Source organism: Acanthochromis polyacanthus, chromosome 21 (genome assembly GCF_021347895.1).
Source record: "Acanthochromis polyacanthus isolate Apoly-LR-REF ecotype Palm Island chromosome 21, KAUST_Apoly_ChrSc, whole genome shotgun sequence".
Lineage (NCBI taxonomy): Eukaryota > Metazoa > Chordata > Actinopteri > Pomacentridae > Acanthochromis > Acanthochromis polyacanthus.
In genome coordinates, this window is record NC_067133.1 from 6,137,865 (window position 1) to 6,151,148 (window position 13,284).

At 39.2% G+C, this 13,284-nt stretch overlaps 1 protein-coding gene across 9 annotated transcripts in view; it reads left to right on the forward strand.

Moving 5' to 3' along the window:
• The window catches only part of rbfox1 (RNA binding fox-1 homolog 1), a 275,224-nt gene that overhangs the window by 159,277 nt on the left and 102,663 nt on the right, over positions 1-13,284 (forward strand). The gene's annotated exons all lie outside the window — the stretch shown is intronic.

A 13,284-nucleotide genomic window follows, 5' to 3' on the forward strand; every position in this document is an offset into this window, starting at 1 on the left:
TAGTCCCATAGAACTGAAGAAGCCTTTTGGATAAGAGGTGAAATGTCTTCAAGAACCTTGAGAAGCCCAGTAGCTTTTCACTGCAGAGGACAAGAACACTAGAAACATTTTAAACAATATGAGCTGGTAGTCGAGGAGCCACTGAAGAATTCAGTAGATATGAATCTGAAGTAATCATCCAGATAGAGACAGGCTAGGAATCTCTCAGAAGACATCACTGACCAATTGGTGATGCACTGACTTCCTCTTTAACACCCTCTCTAATCATTCTACTCAAGCACTTAGGATTCACATGACCTGTGCATTTATAGCAGGAGGGTCAATGTAACTGAAGGAATTATTCCCTCAAAAATCCAAACATCCCTTGGCAGTAAGACTGTAGACATATTGCAACCATTTGGTTTCATCATTTTTCACCATCTAATTTTGAATGACTCACTTTGGGAACTGCACAAAAAGTAGTTACTCAGTATCAGCAGCCTCAAGCTAGGAGATCCGTGTTTAAAGAGAATTGACAATGAATTACAACTAGAAAGTTTTTACTGACTTCAGGATACAACAAGGTTCCGAGTGCCACCCCTGCATGGCGCATTTCTTTAAAAAAAAAATGCATGTGTGTGAGAACGCTGTGTGTCACTGTGTGTGTGTGTGTGTGTGTGTGTGTGTGTGTGTGTGTGTGTGTGTGTGTGTGTGTGTGTGTGTGTGTGTGTGTGTGTGTGTGTGTGTGTGTGTGTGTGTGTGTGTGTGTGTGTCAGTGGTTTCCCTGTGGCAGTGAATAGCACAGCCCAGCATTGTGGAAGCAGTATAACAAATAGGACCTATCAGCCCAAAGAGGGTAGAGAGGAAGAGAGAGGCTTGATGATTGATTACTACAGTGAGGAGAGAGAGAGTGAAAGAGCAAAAATGCACTCGGAACATATTCTCACTTGAGTAAAGAAATGTATTATAAGTTAGTACTAGTCAGTACAATGGTAATATTAGTGAAAGTAATGATGCTTTTGTGGAACTCGTGTCAAATCATTCTGATAGTTGTAGGTGTTTTCGTATTTCAGCTTCATTTGACATTTTGATGGATTTTAATGTGCTTGTTTCGTAAAAGCAGCTGGAATATTCAGGATCTCCACTCCTCAGCCACAGAGCTGGAGAGTGAGAACTGTGTTCATGAAATCGGTCAAAGTTGTTGATGTAATTGCGTTGACAGGAACACGGTGTCAAAATGATCTGCTCACTCTCTGTCCTCCAGGACATACTGAAGTCATGGTGCCCTCTTTGCAAAATAAACAACAAATGCAAGAGAAGGACACTGGGGTGGATCTTGGTGTGATCTAAAAAAGATCTTTACAGTTAGGTTTTACCAGTGAGACTGGGCAAATTACACTGCTGGTTAAAATTAATTAGTAGCCCTGGTAGAGACATTTTGGAACTCTCTTCTCAGAAATCAGCTATTCTAGTAATAGTGAGATGCATTCAAACTGGAAATCAGAGTGGGGAACTGGCTTCTGTGACCCTCATGACAACAACCACGTCTATCAATCTCCCTTGTTTACCGAACCACCCTCCACCAACCAGAACAACCTTGACTCTGAAACAAATGGCAGGAAGGTAGTGCATCCCTGTCGGGCCTGAGGCCGGTGAATAATTAATGCTAGGTCCAGAGGGAGTCTACTATAGTAGACCATGCAGTCCCTGACATGGACCCCTCCACTAACAGTGCATTCACGGTCAGACAGACCCCCTTCCACAACCAAACAAATGTGTGACTTAAACTCTCAGGACAAACGAGTGGAAACAAAAACGGAACTCAATCAGCTGTACAAATTAAGTCACACTTCCAGACAGTGGAGACAAGTTCATCACGGCCTTAAACTCACCTCATCTGATGAATGACATATCGATAAATTACCCAAATCAATATGTTCCTACCAGGGATAGAGTAAACAAGGACATTGATAATAACAATATGATACTTCTTAAGACAGCTATTAAAGTTGACCTTAGAAAACAAAAATGGAAGCCTGCTTACTAGTGGTTTGATCAAGTGGTTTCATTAAGAATGCAAGATTATCAGAAATGACCTGAGAAAAATAGCAAATACAAAGACATCCTTAATCATATAACCCAGCTGTATACATTAGGGACAGTCATATTTTAATATTATTATATCAAAGTACATTTTAGGAGCAGCAAACAACTTATTATTGATGTAAAACTTGTAAATACTGAGAGTATGAAGTAAACCTTTGTCATGCCGGGCAAAAGCAAATGATACCAAGCATATCTGGATGCAGGATGTTGGATGTCCTTTGTGCGTAGAGGAAGAATAATTAGAAGGAGCAAACAACAGGTGACATCAGATCACAGATACAGACAAAAAGGTGAAGGAGAGAGAAATCCTAATGACATAGTAAAAGGTAAGGAATCAAAAGCAGAGAAGAGAACAAAGGTTGTTTCAGATGCAAACCGCTCTCACATTATGTGAGATTGTCAGTAGTTTCATTAAATGAACTTGGGTCCATTACAGTGGCATCGCACGCTTTGTTTATCTGGAACAATATATAATTGAAGGACAGTTGAAGTCCATGGGATATATCTTGCATACATTTTTATTAAAAGTAAAAAAAATAATGTTTTTATGTTCATTATGATCATGTCTTCACAAATTCCATCATTATTTATTATGGAAACAGTCACATATTAATAAAAAATGACTGGATATCACTAAAATGTCAACTAAATAACCATTCAAATTTAGAAACAACCACCTTCTAATTAGCTAAACAAAAATACAATGAGCCTAACCTAGAACTGTTTTGATTGTGTTCTTTTGATAAATTTGAGATAATCATGACAGATATTTCTTTTTTGACAATATATCAAATTTTGGATGGAAAATATCAAATTGTATCTGTGTCTGATAAGTCACCTTCAACTAAGTTCCCCGTTACAAAAACACCTCTCAAGGAAGTGTGTTAATTCCAGATCACATGAGCTGCTCCACATGATGTCATTTCCTCCTGGAGAAAAGACTGGAAGACTCCAAGGCTTTCTGAGTTATTTAATATAAAGTAGTGTGTCAGTCAAGTGTGGATTACTACAATATCTTCATAAATAACTTTCAATTTCAGTTTTATTCAATTGTATCTATAACATTTTAGAAGAATCTTTCTGTAAAACTGCCATGTGGTGTTTGGTTATAGGCGGCCATGTTGATTTTAGGCCTGAAAACAGCAAAAATGTCAACTATGATACAAGAAGTCCCGCAATTATATATTGACCCATCTGGTTACGCACTTATTTCTGCAGATTGTACTGGGCAATAGCATGCAAAAGTGGCATCACACAGAGATGTTTCCAGTCTTGTTCGATACAAAAGTTCTGCACTTTCCAGACACCCACAGAAACATGAGGTCTTGCTGTCAGCCTGCTAGTGTCAAGGAGCAAATGGAGTTCCAGAGTTTCTGTTTCCGCTCAACATAGAGGCCCAGTGCTGAGGTTTGGTATACTGCATTTGACATCACAGTATTTACCAGGGTTATTTTCATTCCACTTTTTGCCGAGCTACTAAAGAATGGCTATATTTGTCCTTCTGTCTGGCATTTTGGAGGAAGAGACCTCTACAACTGAAGGTCAAACTGCCATGAAATAGTTATCTATCTGTGACTGTTGTCAGGGATTAACACCCACACAAGATCTGAGTCTACAAACAATTCCAGTCACATCTCTGCTAGTCTCTCCACAGCTAGCATGCATATATCAATGTAACATCATAACATCCGCATGAAGGATTAATTAGGAGACATGCACCCACAGCAAAAATCTTAGCCGAACATGAAGAAATGTGCTGACAGGATCTTCTACAAGCTTACAGTGAGATTCTTGAACGGCTCACATGGTTACTTCATAATAATAAACATTTTCACAGTATATGGGCACAGTGTATGCATATCAGTATATGTCACAATATTATCTTTCAGAAGTTATGTATCATTTAATTTGCATAACTTTCATTGTTCAGCTATTTAAACATGAATGTTGATATTCTTCACACACATACACCGATAAGCCAGAACATTTTCTTTTGCCATGCACTGTAATAACAGAGGATATGCAGTAATTTTGTAGGCAATTCGTGTTAAAAATTGGACAGAGTTGGGTAAATGACATGGGTGTTGGAGATTACGTATGTTTGATAAAATCATTGTCAGATTTCTCCTTATACAGTAGTCTGACCACTGATCACTAGACGCAGTCACAACTCAGCTGTCAGTGTGGTTCTTCATAATGTTAAAGGATACCCCTACAAAAGGGATTTCTTACAATCCATATCTATAAATTCTATTTTGTGTAAGAAAATGCTTTGTGATACATTCTTTTTCAAAATGAGGAACATGAAACAGCCCTGTTTTTTAATTACAGATTTTTGTTTTTGAATCGGATGTTATTTAAGATGAATGCATGTTGATATTTTTGATTGGTTTCTCAAGTTTTCATTCTGACACCTAAAACAAACAACAAATAAAATAATTTGGTTGAATTGTGCCATTTTCAAATTACAGCGGGTCTTCAGTTTAAGACGCCGTCAACCTATGTCGTTTCGTATTTATGTCGGAACTGGTTACGTGGAACTAGTTGACGAGCGGAACGGACGAATACGTTGTCACGCGGCGCTATAAGACAACTTTGTTTACATTTGCTGGTTGAACGCCACCTTGGATTGTTCTACATTCGCTAACTTTTTGCCCTTTATTATGGCTCCCAAGCGTAAGTCAGACTCTTCTGATGACAGTGCTTTGAAGAAAAGGAAAGTCACCTCCATAGAAGTGAAATTAGACATAATAAAATGCTCTGAACAGGACGAAACCCCCACGAACATCGGTCAAGTTGTAAAAATAGTGCAACATATTTTAGTGACCCTCTGTGGTGAACGAGTGAGACTTTATCTGGTTCTCTGGTCGTTTATTGAACCTTCACACAGACTACTGTGGACCCGTAGCCAACGCCAAAATAACTACAAAAAACCTATAACTTAGCTCCAGAATTAGCCACTGTTCCCCGCTCTCTCTACTGCTGACTGTCAGCCAATCAGAGGTAAGCTAACTAAACATGGCATGTTCACTGACATTAGGTAAATCTCGAACTGAACAATAAACATCGAAACATCAACATCAACAACAATATCAGTCCGTTACAATATTCTGTTGTCTTTTTGTAAAATCACTCATACATGCATGAAAGTCATTGGTATTCAAGACTTTTCCACAGATCTGATCAATACCGTGAAGCACGTAGCGGCTTTGTTTACATTTTCGCCGGAGTTCCAACTTACGACGAAAATCGATTTATATCGATCGAAACTCCGACGTAAGACAAGGACACCCTGTACAAATAAATGACACATTACATGATAGCGTGTTGACTGTAAAAGGGCAAAATTCAGCAAGAGGGAAAAAAACATCTAAGAAAACATGAGCCTGACAAACAGTCAACAAGGAGAAGGCTGAGGCAGAAAATGAGAAAAAGGCACAAAGGTCAAACGTAAGGAAACAAAATAGAACCCGTTAAACAAGAAAAGCACAAAAATAGCTGGAAAGCAATGTACTATCTATACAGTTACTGATATTGACCTAAACACTTCTAGTTGCTTCTTTTCAGTCTCTAACATAAGCCTGAAGCACCGCATGGAAGTAATACGTTAAAACCCAGAAACAGTGAAAGAAATTGAAAATTCATCCAGAAAAGAGGGAAGAAATAAGAAAAGCAGGCTTAATGTATTACATGTAAGCCCAGACACACAATCCATTATGCGTTCGTTATTCTATTATGTGCTTTACTTCTTGGCCATTTGTGAAAGAAAAGGCAACGAATATGTGGAAATAGGAAGTATGTATGCGAAAAAACAAACATGGACTGCACAAAATCAGTAAATCAGTGGCATTATGAAATGAATAAATCTCTATGAAATGGAAATGAATTTGACAATGTAGTGGCCCAACGAGGAGAAGAAACATCTGCAGTAGAGAATGCCATGCCCATCTAATTATTAGCTATAGCTAATTAGCTCCAACTTTGTATACATATGAGTGTATTCTGATTTACATGACTGCATGGCAGATGGACAGACGTACGGTTATCAGAAAACAATTTTCCTCCTTCTTTCTGTTTTTTTTTTAAACACTTTTTACTCCTCCACTTGTGATGTTGTTGCAATATGTGTGTGTAGGTTTGTGTAATTGCGGTGTGTGTCGGACAAGGAAGTGTTGGCTTTGGACGAGCCAATCAATCAGACTGAGTGAAGTAAATTCGCACACATACCCACACGCAAATACACACTGTTGATGAGAATAATCAATCAATAAAGGAGATAGTCCAAGTCCGTAACTCTCTCTCTCTTCGAGTGTGTGTGTGTGTGTGTCTCTGTCGATGTCTCTCGGTCTCTGCCGGCTGTGATAAGTGGGTTAAGCTCCTCTGGGTTAATTAGACTGTTTCAGATGTGACTAATTTGCTGGCTGCAGGCACTACAATATGCTAAATACCCTGCGAGTGTGTGTGTGGGCAGGGCAAGGCATCATTCATAATAGACACTTTGACATGTGTATATAAGATAACACATTATTAAGCTGTAAGCTGTACATTGTTAAATGTTCAGTACGTCTGTACTCTCATCCATCTTATTTGTGTTTATTATCGTGTCGTATCCTTGAAGTTCACCATGCAGAGGGACAATTGTACAGGTTCTTTATTTATTGTTAACCTCTGTCCTAAGCAAGGAGATCACCGCTTTTAGTTTGAATGTTGCTGGCAGTGAGAATCAAGAGAAATCTTCATTGAGCCCGATGAAAAAAGTCAGCCATCTTCATAAAAAATGGTTGAATGTGACTTTTTCTTAAGACCTCTACATACTGTGTGATTTTAACCCCTTGACGCCTATTGTCGCGAATTTGCATCATTCCGCTTTCATTCAGATCTCAGCCGAGATAGTGGATCCATTCCCCCAATAGTTAGGCGGATAAGTCAAATGATAGTTCACTTTTTCAGGAAAGCACCAAATTTGGTACAGACATAGTATATGACCATACAATTGATTTAAGAGGAGTACCCCAAAAATCTAAGCCCCCCTGGTGGCTGTTATATATATAACACTGTTATAAATGGCTTTATTGAATCCGCAGACCCTGAAACAATGGGGGTAGATCTTGAAAGTAACTTTGTATCTGCCGTATTAAAGGCATTACAGGAGATTTAATTTCCTACGACTATGAACGTAGCATGCGCATGTGCACATACAACCTCTCCCTCACCCCCCTCTAACCTCCCCCCTCTTAACATTTACGAAGAAACGCCCCCCTCCAGAAACTTGCGTAGCACTCGTGAAGTTGTCTTTTACGGCTGGGTCCCCCTGGATCTTTATCTGCCATTATGTCAAAAAAGATGAGCAAAACAAGTCGCCAGCTAACTACGAAGCTATACCAAAGCAACACATACAGAAAACACGTAAGTACAAGGCGTACGTAATCTACGTAACGAGGCCTGAGCCGGAAGATTTTTGATTGACAGGAAAGGGAGCAAACCAAACGCCTCGGTCCAAGCGCATTGATTGGCTGATGTTTTTCAGGTCCTGCCATGTCCACAGTTATTTTTTTTATTTTTAATTCTTTTAGAAACCATACATACAAGTCCACTAAAGGTCAGTATATTCATTTTATGTGAATCAGACAAATTAAACAAACAAAAAAACATCCTCCATAATGCCTTTAAGGGAGATATTACATAAATATGTTTAGCAAGGCGGCCATATTTGAATTCAAGATGGTGGCCCCCAGGGGGCTTAGATTTTTGGGGTACTCCTCTTAAATCAATGGTATGGTCATATACTATGTCTGTACCAAATTTGGTGCTTTCCTGAAAAAGTGAACTATCGACCCCAAATTTTGGTCTTATCCGCCTAACTACAATGCTGATTTGTGCATATTCAATACGTACCGTGGAACCTTTTGCAAGCACTGGTTTCTCATAGGACAGGTCAAAATATAATAGCATCAAAATACTGAACATGGCCAGTTTTGCTAAGGATCTGAATTTTAGAGTAAGGGAGGACTGGTTGTTTCTTTTGATGAATTAGCTATTTTAATCATGGTACTTGTATCCTTGTGATCAAGTTCTACAAAAACAATTCCTCGCTTGTTTAAGAGCCTGAAATCATTCAGAGAGGCCAACAAGCTGCGGATCATATCAATCCCCTTTATGAAAACTCATATCTGTGCCCTACAGAAACATTTCCAGAGGTATTTCCGAGTGCAAGATCCTTCAAAATTATTAGATCCAAGCTTTAGTGAGTTCTACAGGAACAGTTCACGGGTGTCACCTCCGATTCAACAAAGAGACTGAATTTAAGTCAAACACATTGACTCCACTGTAGATTTAAGTAGAAAAGGACTACCCCCTGCTAGACAGGAGAGCCCTAGCCACTATTCTTTCTCTGCCACATCCAGATTGTGTGAGTTAGCTTTTTCTGCAGTTGCCTCAATTAAGACAAAGTACAGATTAAAGCTGGAAATGAGCTAAGAGTGGCACTCTCACAGCTGCAGCTCCGATTTGAGAAGATCTGCCACACAAAGCAAGCACACAACAGTCACTGACAAGATTGCGGGGTGGTTCTGGCTGAAAAAATGTGTTTTTTTTTTGTTTTGTTTTTTTGTTTTAACCTAGGGAATTGTTACTTTGTGCAGTGAAACACTTTGACAAAGCAAAGAATGTCGTTACACAGTAAAAACTCAACAACAAAGATGAAGATGTGTACTGCGGTGTCAGTCATTTGCTTCTCACTCTGTTTTTAAAGTTGCCGCTCTAATTGTTAAAAAAAAAGTTTCAGATAAATTCTATAGGAGTTTGAAAGGAAGGTTCTAGACTAAGCTACACAATGATGTATGAGCAACTCCAATTTTTGTTCTGCTTTCATCAACAGTATATTGTCACTTCTGAAAATCATTGGAAATATCACCTCGACAACAAGCATAAACGGCTTACTCTTAATAAGATTATCAAAAAAACGTATTCAGATATTAAAATAGTTGTATTTGCATTCATGTTTTGATTTAATCGGTCCTCCTTTTCTACATCCCTGTGCCTCCTTCCATCTCCCTCTCCCTTTCTCTTTGGTTGAGTGCCAGTAGAAGAGGCTGAGGTTAACAGTCTTTTGAGCAGCGCATGCACTCGACCATGTGTCATCCTGAAAGCCGTAAGACACACACGCACAAACACACAAGGTGCGTGATCACACAGCAGTAGATTTAGTATGACAGGGTCACTACATCACTCGGGACATTAATATACACTTGCATGGAGAGAGGGAGTTTAAGCCTTTGCATACGGCACGCTTAGACTGATCTCAGTTGACGTTGTGTTTTAAACAGGATGCAGACTGACCAAGCTGGGATGCAGAGATGCTCCACTTCATTTGTGGCCTCAGCTAGGGGTTTCATTGAATTTTCATGAATGCTAGTTTTTAATGTGGGACCCTAACCGTCCTGTTATGTTGTGAGTCACATTGACCCAATTTAAAGTTAAAAATAAAACCTAATAAAAGAATTTGCTAAATGTGTCTTCTAAATGTCTGCTTAGCGTAATAAGTGTAACCAACATATAAAATGAAAATGGTTAATTTTACATGTTTCACGTTCAAAAACAGTGAATAAAGTTTACTTTCAATACAAGTCCAAATGATTTGAAGCCAGCAGGTCAATTTGGCCCTGAACAGAAGAGGTGTTTCACGTTAATTTATCAACTCCATGAAAAAACAAAAAAATCAAAAAGTAAAATCAAATTATAAATAAAAACATCAATGTCATGTAAAAGTATTGTATTTTATGTGCAAGTCTTTCGATTGTACATTAGAAAAAGTTTTAACATGCATTTTTTTTATGAAAAATAAGTGAATTATCCTCAATGAACCATGATCTGTGAGATGTAAAGGACACCATTGCACTAAATGTTGATAGAAATGCTCGGTAATGGAGTTACCAATGAGATATAAACAATATTTATTGGGATTTTTTGGTTTCTGACACTTATGGGTAACTAAACACGCCCCAGGTCAAACATTGCTCTTCCTGAGAAATGAAAATAGCAGGAGGATTTAACCCTCATGTTGTCCTTACTAAAAATGTTGTTGCCTTGTCTGAAAAAAGTCCAAAATTTCAGAAAAAAATTCCCCAAATTTACAAAAAATTTGCAAAAATCTTCAGGAAGAAAATTCCTAAAAAGATTCCCTCAAAAGTTTTATTTTTTAAAATAAAAAATCCCCAAATTTCACAGCGAAATTCACGGAATTGTGGTTGATTTTTTTTTCTGAATGTTCTTAAACATTTTTTTAATTATTTTTTTCCACCAAAAAATGTTCATAAATTTCCTAAAAAAAATTGAAAATGTGGAAGTTTTCACTGTGAAAATATATATATTTTTTCCCACATTTTTAAAACTTTAAAACAGGTCAATTTGACCTGCAGGACGACAGGAGGGCTAACTAAACTCCGTTCACTTCCATTGTATTGGTTAAATCTCAGAGTCAGATGTCTCAATTTCAAAACATCTAAATAGTCAAATTCCACTTGGGAGAAGTCAGAGCATTTTCTTTTTGCAAATAATATATATATCAATAACATTTTGGAGCTACACTTTCTGTGCCACTGGGGAATTTGGATGCAACATGTTAACTGAATGTCAAGAAAAAAGTTGCTGCCTTCACCCCTGTGTTGTGACAAACAGCAACAATATGACATCCCAAAAACACTGCAGCAGTAAACCATATTTTTATTACTATCAGTTGTATCTAATAATCTCATAAGCTGAAGATACCCGCAACCCACAACAACAACAGTGACATTGAGGAGTACACAGACACTGTGACCTCCTACGTCACAAAATGCATTGACGATGTCGCCCATGTGAAAACTATCACCACTCGGGCTAACCAGAAGCCGTGGCTGACAGGGGACGTCCATAGGCTGCTGAGGGCCAGAGATGAGGCCTTCAGGGCTGGGGATGAATCTGGCCTGAGAACAGCGAGAGCCAACCTGTCCCGGGGCATCAGAAAGGCAAAACAAGACTACACAAGCAAGATAACCTCCCACTTCAATGACAGCAGAGATGCGCGGAGCCTATGGCGAGGCATCCAGGCCATTACGGACTACAAGCCCGCGCAACAGACCTGCGAAAGCAACATCTCTCTGCTCAATAACCTGAACACCTTCTTTGCACGCTTTGACCCACAAAACAACACCCACCCACAGAAAACCCCACCCCCTCCGCATGACCAGATTCTGTTCCTGTCTGCAGCCAGTATGAAGAAGGCACTCTCCACCATCGACATTCGGAAAGCAGCAGGCCCAGACAACATCCCTGGCAGTGTGCTGAAAGACTGTGCAGAGGAGCTGAAGGATGTCTTCGCCGACATCTTCAGTACTTTCTTGGAGCAAGCCATTGTTCCATCATGCTTCAAGACCGCCACCATCATACCTGTACCAAAGAAATCATCCCCATCCTGCTTTAATGACTATCGCCCTGTTGCACAGACACCAACTTGATTAATTGTGCTTTGATTGTTAGATCACTTGTTGGAGGCCTCATTTTTGTTGACTTCAATGATTAGATCAGTTTATGCTTACAGGTTGATATTTGGGATTTTTGATATCGTTTTGTCTTGACCGATTATTGCTAAACACATAAATACACTGGTTTTTACTCTGATGCAGCCAGCTCTCTCTCTCTATCTGCAGTCACTGTGTGTGCTCAAGCAACATCTCGCCCCACAGCAATATGGGATTGGTTAGATGTCACGAGTAACATCAATCACTAAACCTACTGTTTACACAAAAGAACAGGCAAGCTCATTTGCAAAGTGGAGCAGCTCCAGTTAATAAGCAGTGCTGTGTTTGGGAGCCGAGGTTGCTAATACTACTAAAGTTGTAATTAATACATCAATCAATACCTCAACATTAGTAGTGAATGACAGGCTCCCTGCCATCAGATGCTGGTTATAGAACTGTAAATTTATATCAGTCTCAAATAACAGTTATCTGTCTTTCTAGATTACCAATAATCAATATTGGCCCTGGACAAAGAGACACCTCATCAGCTCCTGTGCCACCTGCCTAAATTGCACAAAGCCCTTCTCTCAGTTTGGAGACAGTATGACTCCTGCTGCTGTTTGATGTAACAGCAGTTTGATAGAGTCAAACACAAGAAGGTGACATTATCCACTCCTTTGTTTTGAGAGTTGTAAATGAGTTGGTCCTGCTGTGAGACCGAAGGAGATGGAGCTGAGTTCCAGCAGGGCGCAATTTGGAAGTCAGAAGGTGGAGATCAGTTTAAATCGGCCTGCAGCTGTGAGATTTTTAAATGCCACACTTCCAGGTCTTGTTGGAAATGTGTTTTCTTTGACTCTTCATTTGCTTGTGTTGGCTTTAATGTATCTGTTCGGAGTGTCCACGGCCTTCGCCCTAAGTCAGCTGGGATACGTCCAGCCCGCTACGACTTTAATGCTTCGAGCCATAGGGGGAGAATTATTTGAAGAAGATTGCATTCAACATTACAAAAGTAACTTTGTGCAAAAATCTATGTAAAAACACATCTTAAAAGAGCATTCCCTATTTCAGTGACAGGAGTATTGCACAAATATTGGCACACTGTCAAAAATGAATATTGTTTAAGAAGGTTATCCGTCACATTGTGATTTCTGTGGCACCTCATAATGGATGAATGGAGAGTTTTATTGTTTGGTTGTAGTTTTATATTCATATTTGTTGCCTGTATTGCTGGTTCTGTTTTAGAGGCATCCCACATGACTGATTGCGTTAGCATGTTAGTTTCTTAATTCTATAGACAGGTGGCTCCAGTGCTGCACTAATGGTCTACTTGGAATATGTAGGTTCGCATTCTGTTTGTTGCTTGGGGGACCAAACTATTCCGTATCGGTTCAGTTTACCTAATGCGTTGAACCATGCAACCTAATAGCACTAAGAAAAAAATACAAACGGAATGAGGTGAAGTTGCTGAGAGAGAGAGAGATGAACAAATTGTTGGTTTGGGTCTTTTCAAGTGATTTTGGTAAGCCTTTTCCTTTTAATGGTTTGCAAAATTAGCAGAAACTGATTGTAGTCCTAAGGCCCTGACAATCCACAAATATTAGAAGAGGATCAGAAGTAGAAGCCTGGGATTAGCTTAGCTCAAACACTGGAAGCAAGGGGAAGCTGCAAACCAAGCTGCAAAGTGAAAACAAAAAAAAAAAGT